At 43.3% G+C, this 13,433-nt stretch overlaps 1 pseudogene; it reads right to left on the bottom strand.

The window, feature by feature from the left end:
* Positions 1-1,692: 1,692 nt before the first annotated feature.
* Positions 1,693-13,420, bottom strand: LOC101270182 (E3 ubiquitin-protein ligase rififylin-like; annotated as a pseudogene).
* Between the last annotated feature and the right edge of the window lie 13 nt (positions 13,421-13,433).

Here is a 13,433-nt window from a genome sequence, read left to right as displayed (position 1 = left end):
TGATTCCCCCAGTTTCTACAAAGGCTGTAGCCAAGAATCAAATCATCCAGGACTTGGTATAATGTCAAGGTAGATGATCCAGTGTTCAGCTGACAACCACTTTATAAAATTATTTCACTCCCCCAAAAAGGGATTAGTGGTTGATGGAGCGAAAGCATTAAGCATGTCTGTACCAATAAACAGGTTCCCTTAGAGGTTTCCCACTGCTTTCCAAAGACATGATTGGTTCTTCTAGTCTGAGAGATCTTGGCTGCAAGGGGTGGGGCTGACTGCCAAGGCCTTTAGGTGTTTAAGGGTTTGCATAGCTCATCCAGTGGTAATGGGGGCACATACAGCTTTTCTGATAGTACATAGTATGTATGTTTGTGCTTGGCTAAGCTTCTCCAGCAAACTTAAGCTCTTCTAGTGGCGAAAAGACCCTAGGAGGGCTCAAAAACATCACCTGCTCATTGTATGGCCCTTCCTAAAGGGCTTAGAGAATGCTTCTTCCTGACCCTCTATCAGTAGGCTGAGAAAGGAAATGGGAGTAGGGAGTCCCCACCAACCTGGGGAACTAAGACTTCTAGCTGTCTGCTCAAAGGCTGAATCCAGCATCATTCAGTACCTTCTGATACCTCTTAGGTGCTGTGTCTTGCATACTCAGTCTCCAGGAACTTCATAAGAAGTCTGGCTAGAGAAGAATGAGACTCTCTGCCTAAGTCTCTGTGCCTTCAGTGAGACCATGTTTAAAACCTCTATGGGAAGGAGGGACCTCATGCTCAGGGGAAAGTGGTTTAAGGCTGTTTGTTGGAGAAGTCAAGCCAAGCAGAAAGCCATCACTTCCACCCAACGCTTTGCTTTTTCTCATAAGCTAAAATTAAGAATGGCACAAAGTCAGGCCCCAAGAGAAGAAGCAGAGATGATCCATGCACCATCTCTTGCACAGAGGCTGGAATTTCCCAGCAGTTTGAAAGCCAGATGCTTTGTTGACTGCCAAGGGCAGGTTAGGAGACTGATAGCTTCCAATCCCGGCACTTAAGGAAGCAACTCTTAACGACTTCAAGTTTTTTTCAGTAGCATTTGTATTTCATTTCTCACCAGAAATGAGTCTACTGGTCCAAATTCTGTCCTAAGGAGGATCACTACTGGTCTCGTAAGCTAACGCCTTTTTGGTCTGAAGAAGCACATGGATTTTAGGTAATGCAGCAACAGACTTTAGCAAAGGTTGGTTAAAGCACAGAAAGCTGGAGGGACCAGAAATGAATCCAGATGTGCTGGGGAAGAAGAGCGCCATTTCTACCAGGACTTCTGGTGGGTGAAACAGAGGCATGCAGCTCAGGGGGATGGGCAGGCTACAGGAAGAAGGGTGAAACTGTTTAGGTTCTCAGAGGAAGGGAGGAAGATATGGTCCAAATTCCAGAAAGTCCTCTCTTCATCATTTACCATCATCAACCCAAGATCATTGAAACAGGGACTTGCCTGTGTGATCTGTATTAGTTCCCACTGGCCTCGGCCTCTGCCAGACACAAGGTGCACTTCTGAAGCAAGACAGGCATGCCCAGAGGTGACACAGCATCTTTGCTTGCCCTGGTCTTAGGAACACTGCAGAGTTTCTTGTTAGCCTGCCCCTCTATAAGCTGGCTAACTGTGGGCCCAGACATCTTGAGCTATGTCACTGTAAAGCACTGAAGAAGCCAGTAGAAGCCCTCAGGATCAGAAGACATGCACGGCTCAGATCACGTACTGCCGGCAGATGGGACACTGGTTCATGCACTTGCCACACTTGGTACAGGTGACCATGTGGCTGCACTCCAGCAGAACACAGTCGATGGGCGAGTCCATGCAGATCCGACACAGGTTCTCCTCCAGGCTGGATGGCACTGCTCCCCTGCTCCCCTGTTTTGGTCTTCAGCACCACACACCAGCTGCTGGAGTCCCTTCTGACCCTTGTACAGCCACCTCACCCTCCATCAGCTCCCACTTCTCACAGCAGCCCTTGTAGTTGATGAAGTTGTGAGCCAGGATCTCTTTGAGATGCCACACAGTTAGACCTTCAACATCCTCCGGTTGGTCAGGTCAGACAGAGAGGCCCTCCAGCCTCAGCTATCCTCTGAGTCGACGGTCTGCGTCCACCCTCAGTAGGTGCTCTGGCTGTGCTCTCCAGGTAGACGGGTTCCTCTTGGTCCTGAGACACATGGCCATTGGCCTTCCTGGCCACGCTTGTGAAGTGCGCCCCACAGGCCTTGCAGCTTGGTTCTGAGACCGTGGGGGAAGGGAAGGAGCTGTACCCAGGGTTAGAATAAGCCTGCGACCTGGCTTCATGGGGCAGTGAGGCTGCCTCAGGCTGTCCATCCAGGCAGAACGAGTTGCAGCAGGTTGCCCAGATAAAATCTGGGAGGGGAGGGGAGGTGAGGGGAGAGGCCGGATCCTGCCCGTGTACACCTCAGGCAGGGGAGCTGTGGGCTGTGCCCTGGTGGCATCTTGGGGCTGAGGGGCGGTCACGACATCCTCATGGCAGCCCCAGGAGTTTGCTGTACAACATCTTTATCCATTCCTCTGTCAATGGACATTTAGGTTGCTTCCATGTTCTGGCTATGGTAAATAGTGCTGCAGTGAACATCGCGGTGCATGTATCATTTCAAATTATGTTTTTCTCTGGAAAAAATCCCAGGAGTGGGATTACTGGGTCATATGGTAGTTCTATTTTTAGTTTTTTAAGGAACCTCCATAGTGTTCTCCATAGTGCCTGTACCAATTTACATTACATTCCCACCAACAGTGTAGGAGGTTTCCCTTCTCTCCACACCCTCTCCAGCACTTATTGTTTGTAGATTTTTTGATGATGGCCATTCTGACCGGTGTGAGGTGATATCTCATTGTAGTTTTGATTTGCATTTCTTTAATAACTAGCAATGTTGAGCATCTTTTCATGTGCTTTTTGGCCATCTGTATGTCATTCTTGGAGAAATGTCTATTTAGATCTTCCACCCATTTTTTAACTGGGTTGTTTGTGTTTTTATATTGAGCCGCATGGGTTGTTTGTATATTTTGGAAATTGGTCCCTTGTCTGTTGCATCATTTGCAAATATTTTCTCCCATTCTGAGGGTTGTCTTTTCGTTTTGTTTTTGGTTTCTTTTGCTGTGCAAAAGCTTTTAAGTTTAATTAGTATTTAAGTTTAATTGTTTATTTTTGTTTTCATTTTCATTACTGTAAGAGGTGGATCAAAGAAAATCTTGCTGCTATTTATGTCAGAGAGTGTTCTGCCTATGTTTTCCTCTAAGAGTTTTATAGTATCTAGCCTTACATTTAGGTCTTTAATCCATTTTGAGTTTATTTTTGTGTGTGGTGTTAGGGAGTGTTCTAATTTCATTCTCTTACATGTAGCTGTCCAGTTTTCCCAGCACCATGAACAAAAGAGACTTCCTTTTCTCCATTGTATATTCTTGCCTCCTTTGCCATAGATTAGGTGACCATAGGTGCGTGGGTTTATCTCTGTACTTTCTATCCTGTTCCTGTACTTCTGTTTTTGTGCCAGTACTCTACTTTTTGTTTGTTTTTTGTTTTGTGTTTGTTTTTGGCTGTGCCACGTGGCATGTGGGATCTTAGTTTCCCAACCAGGGATTGAACCGGTGCCCCCTTGCAGTGGAAGTGCAGAGTCCTAACCGCTGGACTGCCAGGGAATTCCCAGTACCATACTGTTTTGATTACTGTAGCTTTGTGTATAGTCTGATGTCAGGGAGCCTGATTCCTCCAGCTCTGTTTTTCTTTCTCAAGATTGCTTTGGCTATTTGGGGTCTTTTGTGTTTCCATACAAATTTTAAACGTTTTGGTTATAATTCTGTGAAAAATGCCATTGGTAGTTTGATAGGGATTGCATTGAATCTGTAGATTGCTTTGGGTAGTGTATTCATTTTGACAATATTGATTCTTCCAATCCAAGAACATGGTATATCTCTCTATCTGTTTATGTCATCTTTGACTTCTTTCATCAGTGTCTTGTAGTTTTCTGAGTACAGATCTTTTGCCTCCTTAGATAGGTTTATTCCTAGGTATTTTATTCTTTTCGATGTGATGGTAAATGGGATTGTTTCCTTAATTTCTTTTTCTGATCTTTCATTGTTAGTGTATAGGAATGCAAGTGATTTCTGTGTATTAATTTTGTATCCTGCAACTTTACCAAATTCATTGATGAGCTCTAGTAGTTTTCTGGTAGCGTCTTTAGGATTTTCTATGTATAGTACCATGTGATCTGCAAAGAGTGACAGTTTTACTTCTTTCTTTCCAATTAGGATTCCTTTTATTTCTTCTTCTCTGATTTCCATGGCTAGGACTTCCAAAATTATGTTGAATAAAAGTGGCAAGAGTGGACATCCTTGTCTTGTTCCTGATCTTAGAGGGAATGCTTTCAGCTTTTCACCATTGAGAATGATGTTTGCTGTGGGTTTGTCATATACAGCCTTTATTACGTTGAGGTAGGTTCCCTCCATGCCCACTTTCTCGAGAGTTTTTTTTTAAATATTTATTTATTTATTTTAGTTGTGCTGGGTCTTAGTTGCAGCATGAAGGCTTTTTAGTTGCGACATTCAGACTCTTAGTTTTGTCATGCATGCGGGACCTAGTTCCCTGACCAGGGATCAAACCTGGGCCCCCTGCATTGGGAATGCAGATTCTTACCCACTGGACCACCAGGGAAGTCCCATCTGGAGAGTTTTTATTATAAATGGGTGTTGAATTTTGTCAAAAGCTTTTTTTCTGCATCTATTGAGATTATCATGTGGTTTTTATTCTTCAGTTTGTTGATGTGGTGTATCACATTGATTGGTTTGCATATGAATGAAGAATCCTTGCAACCCTGTGATAAATCCCACTTGATCATGGTGTATGATCCTTTTAATGTGTTGTTGGATTTGGTTTGCTAGTATTTTATTGAGGATTTTTGCATCTATGTTCATCAGTGATATCGGCCTGTAATTTTCTTTTATTGTGGTATCTGTCTGGTTTTGGTATCAGGGTGATGGTGGCCTTGTAGAATGAGCTTGGGAGTGTTCCTTTCTCTGCAGTTTTTTGGAAGAGTTTCAGAAGGATAGGTGTTAACTCTCCTCTAAATGTTTGATAGAATTCACCTGTGAAGCCATCAGGTCCTGGACTTTTGGTTGTTTGGAGTTTTTTATCACATTTTCAATTTAGTACTTGTGATTGGTCTGTTCATATTTTTTCCTGGTTCACTTTTGGGAGATTGTACCTTTCTGAGAATTTGTCCATTTCTTCCAGGTTTTCTATTCTATTGGCGTACAGTTGCAAGTCTCTTTTGATCCTTTATATTTCTGCGGTGTCCATTGTAACGTCTCCATTTTCATTTGTAACGCTATCGATTTGAGTCCTCTCCCTTTTTTTCTTGTTGACTCTGGCTAAAGGTTTATCTATTTTGTTTATCTTCTCAAAGAACCAGCTTTTAGTTTCATTGATCTTTGCTATTGTTTTCTTTGTCTCTGTTTCATTTATTTCTGCTCTGATCTTTATGATTTTTTTCCTTCTACTAACTCTGGGTTTTGTTTGTTCTTCTTTCTCTAGTTGCTTTAGGTGTAAGGTTAGGTTTTTTATTTTCTTGTTTCCTGAGGTAAGATTGTATTCCTATAAACTTCCCTCTTAGGACTGCTTTTGCTGCATCCCATAGGTTTTGGATCACTGTGTTTTTATTTTGAGTGGAAGGTGCTGGGTCTTGGTTTTGGGTAAACTACATACATTGAGATGCTTTCCCTGTGCACACCAGATAAAAGACTTTAGCAGAGTTTCTCAGTTTGCTGGACTGACAAGAAGGGAAGAGGCCTCAGAGGCCTGGACCAGTGATGGAGCTCCGAGTCCAGAGGAGATTGGCCCCTGGTGACTCTGAGCTGTGGTCTGCAGACCCAGGGCAAAAGGCAGACAGGCCTGTCCCTGTGAGGCATGTGAGCAGTTCCCACAGAACTGGGATGGGATGACTGAGTGACAAAGGAGCCATCCTGGTGTTGGGGCAGCAGCAGTATCCCCTCCAAGAACCTGCAGCCAGATGCAGCCAGGAGTCACTCCAGGAGGAGGTGGGGACAGTGGAGCTGGGGGGTGGGGAGCTGCTGGGAGCCTGAGGGGAAGATGGGGCACAGAGACGGACTGGGAAATTGAAGGTGACTGAGACATGGGGGGCTCTGAGGGCTTGGCCAGCCCAGTGAGGCGAGGTTCCCCTCAGGGAAGGAAACAACCAGGCAGTTCTGACCCCTTCCCATTCCCCCAAACTGAGAGCAGGTGGTCCGGCTGGATGGGCAGCACCATTCTGAGGTTCAGTCTCCTGGAGTGAACAACATTAAAAAGGCAGGACATCCACTGGACCAGAACGGAGTAGGTGCTCATGACATATAAATAAAGGACACAGGGGCCCATGTACTGATGGTGCTGCCAGTATCTGTGCTGTGAATTAAAAAACGCTCAGGGTGGGACTTCCCTGGTGGTCCGGTGGGTAGGACTCCACACTCCCAATGCAGGAGGCCCGGGTTCAATCCCTGTTCGGGGAACTAGATCCTGCGTGCGTGCCACAACTAAGAGTTTGCATGCCTCAATGAAGATCCCACGTGCCGCAACTGAGACCCGGTGAAGCCAAAAAAAAAAAAAATCTTTAAAAGAATATAGTATATTAAAAAACTGCTCAGGGCTTCTCACTGTGGATGCCCAGAGTTGGGAGCCAAGTGTCTTCTCTGGGTGGTGGTATTTATGGAACATCTGTCCCTTGGCCTGAGCATGAGCCGCTGTGCCGACATGTGACCTTATGTGGGAGCCATAAAGTAAATGAGAAAGGAGGTGGCCAATGGTGTTTTCAGTGTGGGCAGCTTCCGACTGAAATGCTGCTTGGAGATCATGTGTCCTGTAAATGTCTTCAGGGTTCTCCAGGTAACTGTGACCTTAAAATATTTGGTTCAGATCCAAAGAAATGCACATTCCATGTTTTACCTCAGTGCTTTTAAAAGGAGACTGCCATATGACAGAAGTACTACTTTTCTTGGACAACCAAGTCAGTTTTCACAGAAACGCTGGAGCTTGCAGGAAGCTCTGACTTTCAGGAGCTCTAAAGCCAGCCTTCTTGTGCACATTAACCAGAGGGGGACCAGTCAGTGTTTAATCTTTACATTTGCTTCCAATTTCATAAACACTGATCACTGGGAGAACTGGTGCAGATACTAGGGAAGGTTTTTGCTGATTTTCCTATTTGCTTTAGTTTGTTTTGTAGAAAGTATGTCATAGTTTAAAAAAAAAAATGGTAGCACTGGGTGGTAGTATTTCTAGAAGCCTGGCAAATGCAAGTGTAAACCTTTCTTTACAAACCCTTATCCAACTCAAGTTTTACAGAGAATAAGTTCTAAGGAATATACCTTTGTTGTTAAAAACCCCCAAAACCCAGAAACACTAATTTAACCCCAAAAGAAACATGAGTCAGCAGAAAAATCATAGAATCAAACCTACAAATTTTCAGATATTGGAGTAACCAGGCATATAAAATAAGTGTATTTAGTATATTTAAAGGAATAAAGTAAGGCATTTAAATAATAGTAAGAAGCAAGAGACTATAAAGACGATTAAGCAGGTCATAAACAGATCAAAGAGAACTTGTAGAAATAAAAATATATTCTTTTAAAAAAATCCATGGGTGTATTTTCTGAAGAATTGGGAAATATGATAAAAAGTAAGAGATGGGAGAAGGGAGAGAAGATTTAGTGTAATAACATAGTTATCTAAGTGGAATTACAGAAGGAGAGAAAAGAACATGGGGCAGAGGAAAGAAATAATGGCTGAGAATTTTCCAGAATTGATGGAAGTTGTCACTTCTTAGGCTCAGGAAGCCCAGTGGGTCTGTAGCTGTACCTCGTCACATCTTAATGAAAGTCCATAATCCCAAAGACACAGGGAGGATCTTGAAAGTAGGTAGAGAGAAAAATCTTAAAAAAAAAATTTGGTTTATCAAAAGCAACAGTGGAAGCCAGAAGGGAAGTGAGTAATGCCTTCAATGTACTGAGAGAAAAATAACTATCAGCCTAGAATTGTATACCCAAAACTGTCATTCACGAGTGAGGTGAAATAAGACATGTTCATCTGAGATAACTGTGATTCTCAGTAAGAAATATATATTTGGTCTTGTCCTTAATCCTGGCACAGAGCTCCTAAAATTCTTGGAATTTCCTAAGTAATTAGAGTGATAGAGGTGTGTTAATATCTACAACAAGCTCCTGTCAACCACACCAGACTTTATGTTAATGAGGTGACTTTTAGAAAGCCTTGAAGGATGGGGCCTGGTTGCTAGAGGAATCAACCATGTGATTCGAGGGTTAGAACTTTCAATCCCACTCACTGACCTCTGGGAAGGGGAGAGGGGCTGGAGCTTGAATCAGTCACCAAAGGCCAATGATTTAATCAATCATACCTTTATAATGAAGCCTCCATAAAACCCCAAAAAGATGGGGTTTGGAGAGTGTCCAGTCAGTGAATACATGGAGATTTGGGGAGAGTGGCATGCCCAGAGAGGGCATGGAAGCTCCATGCCCCTTCCCACATACCTTGCCCTTTGCATCTCTTCCATTTGGCTGTTCCTGAGTTATATCCTTTAATAGCAAACCAGTAATCTACTAAGTAAAATGTTTCTCTGTATTCTGTGAGCCGCTCTAGCAAATTAATTGAACCCAAGGAGGGTTGTAAAAACCTATCTATAGCCAGTTGGTCAGAAGCACAGGTGATAACTTAGACTTGTGATTGCCGTCTGAAGTGATGAGGGGGCAGTCTTGGGGGACTGAGCCCTTAACCTGTGGGCTCTGATGCTATCTCCAGGTACATAGTATCAGAATTGGGTTGAATTGTGGGATACCCAAGTGGTATTGGAGATTTGCCTGGTGTGGGGAGAGAACATACACATCGGAATTGGGTGCAGAATTGTACAAACAAACAAAAAGTTTAGAATTTAAATATTCTCAAGGATGACTTTAAGGCAGAAGGAAAGTCCCATAGAAGAAATCCCATAAGGGAAAATATGAAAGGCACGATTAGAATGAATGTGCGTGGGGGGGGGGAAGGTAAATATGTGGATAAATCTAAAATGCTGAATCTGAAAGTTGATATTTATAATGCCTAATTTGGGAGTGAGTTTATGCTAATGAGGTGGCACAGGGTGGGCCCATAGATGGCCTTAGAATGGGACCAGTCACCATGAAGACCAAGTGATGAGAGGGTGGGAACTTCCAGTCACACCCCAACCTCCAGGGAGGGAGGGGGTCTGGAGATTGAGCTCCATAAAAACTCTGGAACAAGATTTGATGAACTTGCAGGCCAGTGAACACTCGGAGGTGCTGGAAGGGTGGTGCCTGGAGAGATCATGTGCGCTCCATGCATTGAAGCCCCATACCCTGCCCTACATATCTCTTCCATTCGGCTGTTTCTGAGTTATATCTGGAACGCAGGTCATAAACCAGTAAACCTAAGTAAAGTGTTTCCTAGTTCTGAGTCACTCTAGCAAATTAATCGAATCTGAGGAGGGGGTCATGGGAACCCCTGAATTTGTAGCCAGGTTGGACAGAAGTGTTGATGGCCTGGGCACCTCATGGCAATTGGCATTTGAAGTGGGGGCCATCTTGTGGGCTGAGTCCTTGAACCTGTGGGGTCTGACCACTAACTCAGGAACTTAGTCTCAGAATTGGGTTGAACTGTTGGACACCTGGTTGGAGTCAGAGAATTGGAGAGTTGGTTGTTGGAAAAGGCACCACATATTTGATGTCAGAGAAAAAAACCACAGAAACCTCTCTCATTAATTGGCAAATCAACAAAAGTCAGTAAAGACAAGATGATAATAACAGAATCAATAAGCTTGATCTAACGCATCTATCAACCATTGCACTCAGTGATTGAAGAGTACACATTCCTATCAAAAACACATGGAACATGTCCTTGTTCTCAACCCTAAAGTTTCCACAACTTTCAAAGAATTGGTTTCATAGAGACCATATCCTTTGACCAAATTTTACCTAAAAAGATACCAATAAAATGATAACTAAAAATCCTTCATCACTTGAAAGTTAAGAAAGTCACATCTAAATACCTCATGGGTCAAAGAAAAAAGTCATCACAAATTATCAGCTACTTAGAAATGAAATGACAATGAAAATACAACAAAATTTGGTTGTGGGTTTATATTAGGGGTAACTTTATAGCTTTAGTCATTTTATTTAAAAAGACCAAAAGTTTAAACAGTTGTGCCTCTGACTTAAGAAGTTAGCAAAGTAACGACATAATAGATTCTTCTTCTTCCCATTTTCATTTCTTTCCACTTGGTGTTGCAGGTAACTTGATCTTCCAGAAGCTCTCTTTAAAAATATATATTTACTTTGTCCCATTTTCTTCCGGGTTTATCTCTGTGTTGCTTCTGTGTAGTTGAGGTCTTTCTATGTTTAATATGTCAGTTTTGCGTCTGTATTTTTTTCGCCACATTTCACGAGCACTTATCCCTCTGTCATCACCATGGATGTTTTTTGTGGCTTCCAGTATTTGGATATCACTTGGTTTACTCAACTAGGCCACAGATGGACATTCAATATGTTTTCTTTGTGCTTTCTCTCTCTTTTTTAGATGATAATATTTTGATACACATCTTGCAGATAATTTCCTCTTGACTCTTTGTATTTCAGATTTCATGGTTCACTATGGGCATGGGCAGGATGCTAGTACGTGGCACTCAGCCAGTTGTGCTGCGTTCTTTTCTTGGCACTGGTTCCAGGAGTATTTATAAATAGATTTGAGAAAAATTATCAAGTTGGAAAGCTGAGACTGAGTTGGATGGAGACCCCATTGTAAGAGGCCGGTACCAAGAGCTTGTACCTGATGCCCCCAACATATCTGAGTGGAGGCTGGCGGATGCTGATCCCTCCTCCCCTTTTATGTTTAGACATGCTTTCTCCAACATTTTATTTTGAAAGTATCTAACACAGAAAGTAAGGGTTTTTTAAAACATATTTATTGGAGTATAATTGCTTTACAATGGTGTGTTAGTTTCTGCTGTATCACAAAGTGAACCAGCTATACGTATACACATAACACCATATCCCCTCCCTCTTGGGTCTCCCTCCCACCCTCCCTATCCCACCCCTCTAGGTGGTCACTAAGCACCGAGCTGATCTCCCTGTGCTATGTGGCTGCTTCCCACTAGCTATCTATTTACGTTTGGTAGTGTATATATGTCCATGCCACTCTCTCACTTCGTCCCAGCTTACCCTTCCTCCTCCCCGTGTCCTTAAGTCCATTCTCTACATCTGCGTCTTTATTCCTGTCCTGCCCCTAGGTTCTTCAGAACCTTTTTTTTTTAGATTCCATATATATGTGTTAGGATATGATATTTGTTTTTCTCTTTCTGACTTGCTTCACTCTGTATGACAGACTCTAGGTACATCCACCTCACTACAGATAACTCAGTTTTGTTTCTTTTTATGGCTGAGTAATATTCCATTGTATATATGTGCCACATCTTCTTTATCCATTTATCTGTCAATGGACACCTAGGTTGCTTCCATGTCCTGGCTATTGTAAATAGTGCTGCAGTGAACATTGTGGTACATGACTCTTTTTGAATTATGGTTTTCTCAGGGTACATGCCCAGTAGTGGGCTTGCTGGGTCATATGATAGTTCTATTTTTAGTTTTTTAAGGAACCTGCATACTGTTCTCCATAGTGGCTGCATCAATTTACATTCCCACCAGCAGTGCAAGAGGGTTCCCTTTTCTCCACACCCTCTCCAACATTTATTGTTTGTAGATATTCGATGATGGCCATTCTGACCAGTGTGAGGTGATACCTCACTGTAGTTTTGATTTGCATTTCTCTAATTATTAGTGATGTTGAGCATCCTTTCATGTGTTTGTTGGCCATCTGTATATCTTCTTTGGAGAAATGTCTATTTAGGTCTTCTGCCCATTTTTGGATTGGGTTGTTTTTTTGATATTGAGCTGCATGAGCTACTTGTATATTTTGGAGATTAATCCTTTGTCAGTTGCTTCATTTGCAAATATTTTCTCCCATTCTGAGGGTTGTCTTTTCATCTTGTTTATGGTTTCCTTTGCTGTGCAAAAGCTTTTAAGTTTCATTAGGTCCCATTTGTTTATTTTTGTTTTTATTTCCCTTTCTCTAGGAGGTGGGTCAAAAAGGATCTTGCTGCAACGTCTGTCATAGAGTGTTCTGCCTATGTTTTCCTCTAAGAGTTTTACAGTGCCTGGCCTTACATTTAGGTCTTTAATCCATTTTGAGTTTATTTTTGTGTATGGTATTAGGGAGTGTTCTAATTTCATTCTTTTACATGTACCTGTACAGTTTTCCCAGCACCAAGAAACTGAGAGTTTTGCAGTAAACACTCCTTGGACCTGCCCAATTTGCAATGAGCTTCTGCTGTGCTTTTTCCTTTGGGTATCAATCCCCCACCCTAATCCTCTAGCCGCCCCCCACCCCTTGGCCTTTCTTAATTTTTGAGGCATTTCCAAGCAAGTGGCAGACCTCAGCCACACCAATCCCTAGCACCTTCATCAACATCATTTATGGCTTTTTTTTTCCTCTTGGAGGTAAAATTAGCATATGGTGAAATGCACAAATCCTGCTGTTTGATGAATTCTGAAAAATACATACAATTGTGGTAGCTCTCTCCTGCCCCTTCCTAGTCAGGCTGTATGCCCCAACCATCACAGATGTGCTGAACCTGCTCTAAAGCTTCATGTCAGTGGAATCACACGATGCTGCACTTCCAAGGGAGGTTTTGTTCTCGGCACATTTTTGAGCCTCCCCCATGATGCATGTGTCCCTGGTGCAGTCCTTTTATTGCTGAGTAGTGCTGGTTGAGTGGACGGACCACAGTTAGCTTATCCATCTCCTATCGAGGGACCCCTGGGATATTTGCAGTTTGGGCTGTTATGGGGAAAGCAGCAGTGAGCATACAAACCATGACCAGACCATCTGTAAAAATAGAAATCTGACCTACAACCTTTGGCCACCAGCCCAAGAAACCAACCCACCATCTCCAGTAGCCAGCCTGTTATAGTCAGACTTGCAGGATGTCAGCCTGCTATCTCTAGCAACAGTCCAGGCAGCCAAACAACAACCCCTGCAATTAGCCATCAGCCCCAAACCACAGGACTTGATCAATAACTGATGCTTCCCTATCTTTTGTCCTGCTTCCAACTTGGAACCAACCAGAGCAAGCCAAATATGCTCCCTAACCCGTCCCACGGGACACCCCACTGCTCGTCAGCCGTTCCAGCTCCGCAGGCCCACAGCCTCTGTTGGCACACCAGGGCCTTCCCTTTTCCCACAGGGAAGCTCTGCCACCCCTGACTGCCCCTCACTCCCCTGCTGCAGCGAGCTCTGAGCAGAGAGCCTCTGCCCATTCTCTGCTCCCGCCATCTCCATTCATTCC

The sequence above is a fragment of the Orcinus orca genome, chromosome 3, assembly GCF_937001465.1.
Source record: "Orcinus orca chromosome 3, mOrcOrc1.1, whole genome shotgun sequence".
Classification (NCBI taxonomy): Eukaryota; Metazoa; Chordata; class Mammalia; order Artiodactyla; family Delphinidae; genus Orcinus; species Orcinus orca.
Note: the sequence above shows the minus strand (reverse complement) of the source record. Positions and strands in the feature narration are given on the sequence as shown.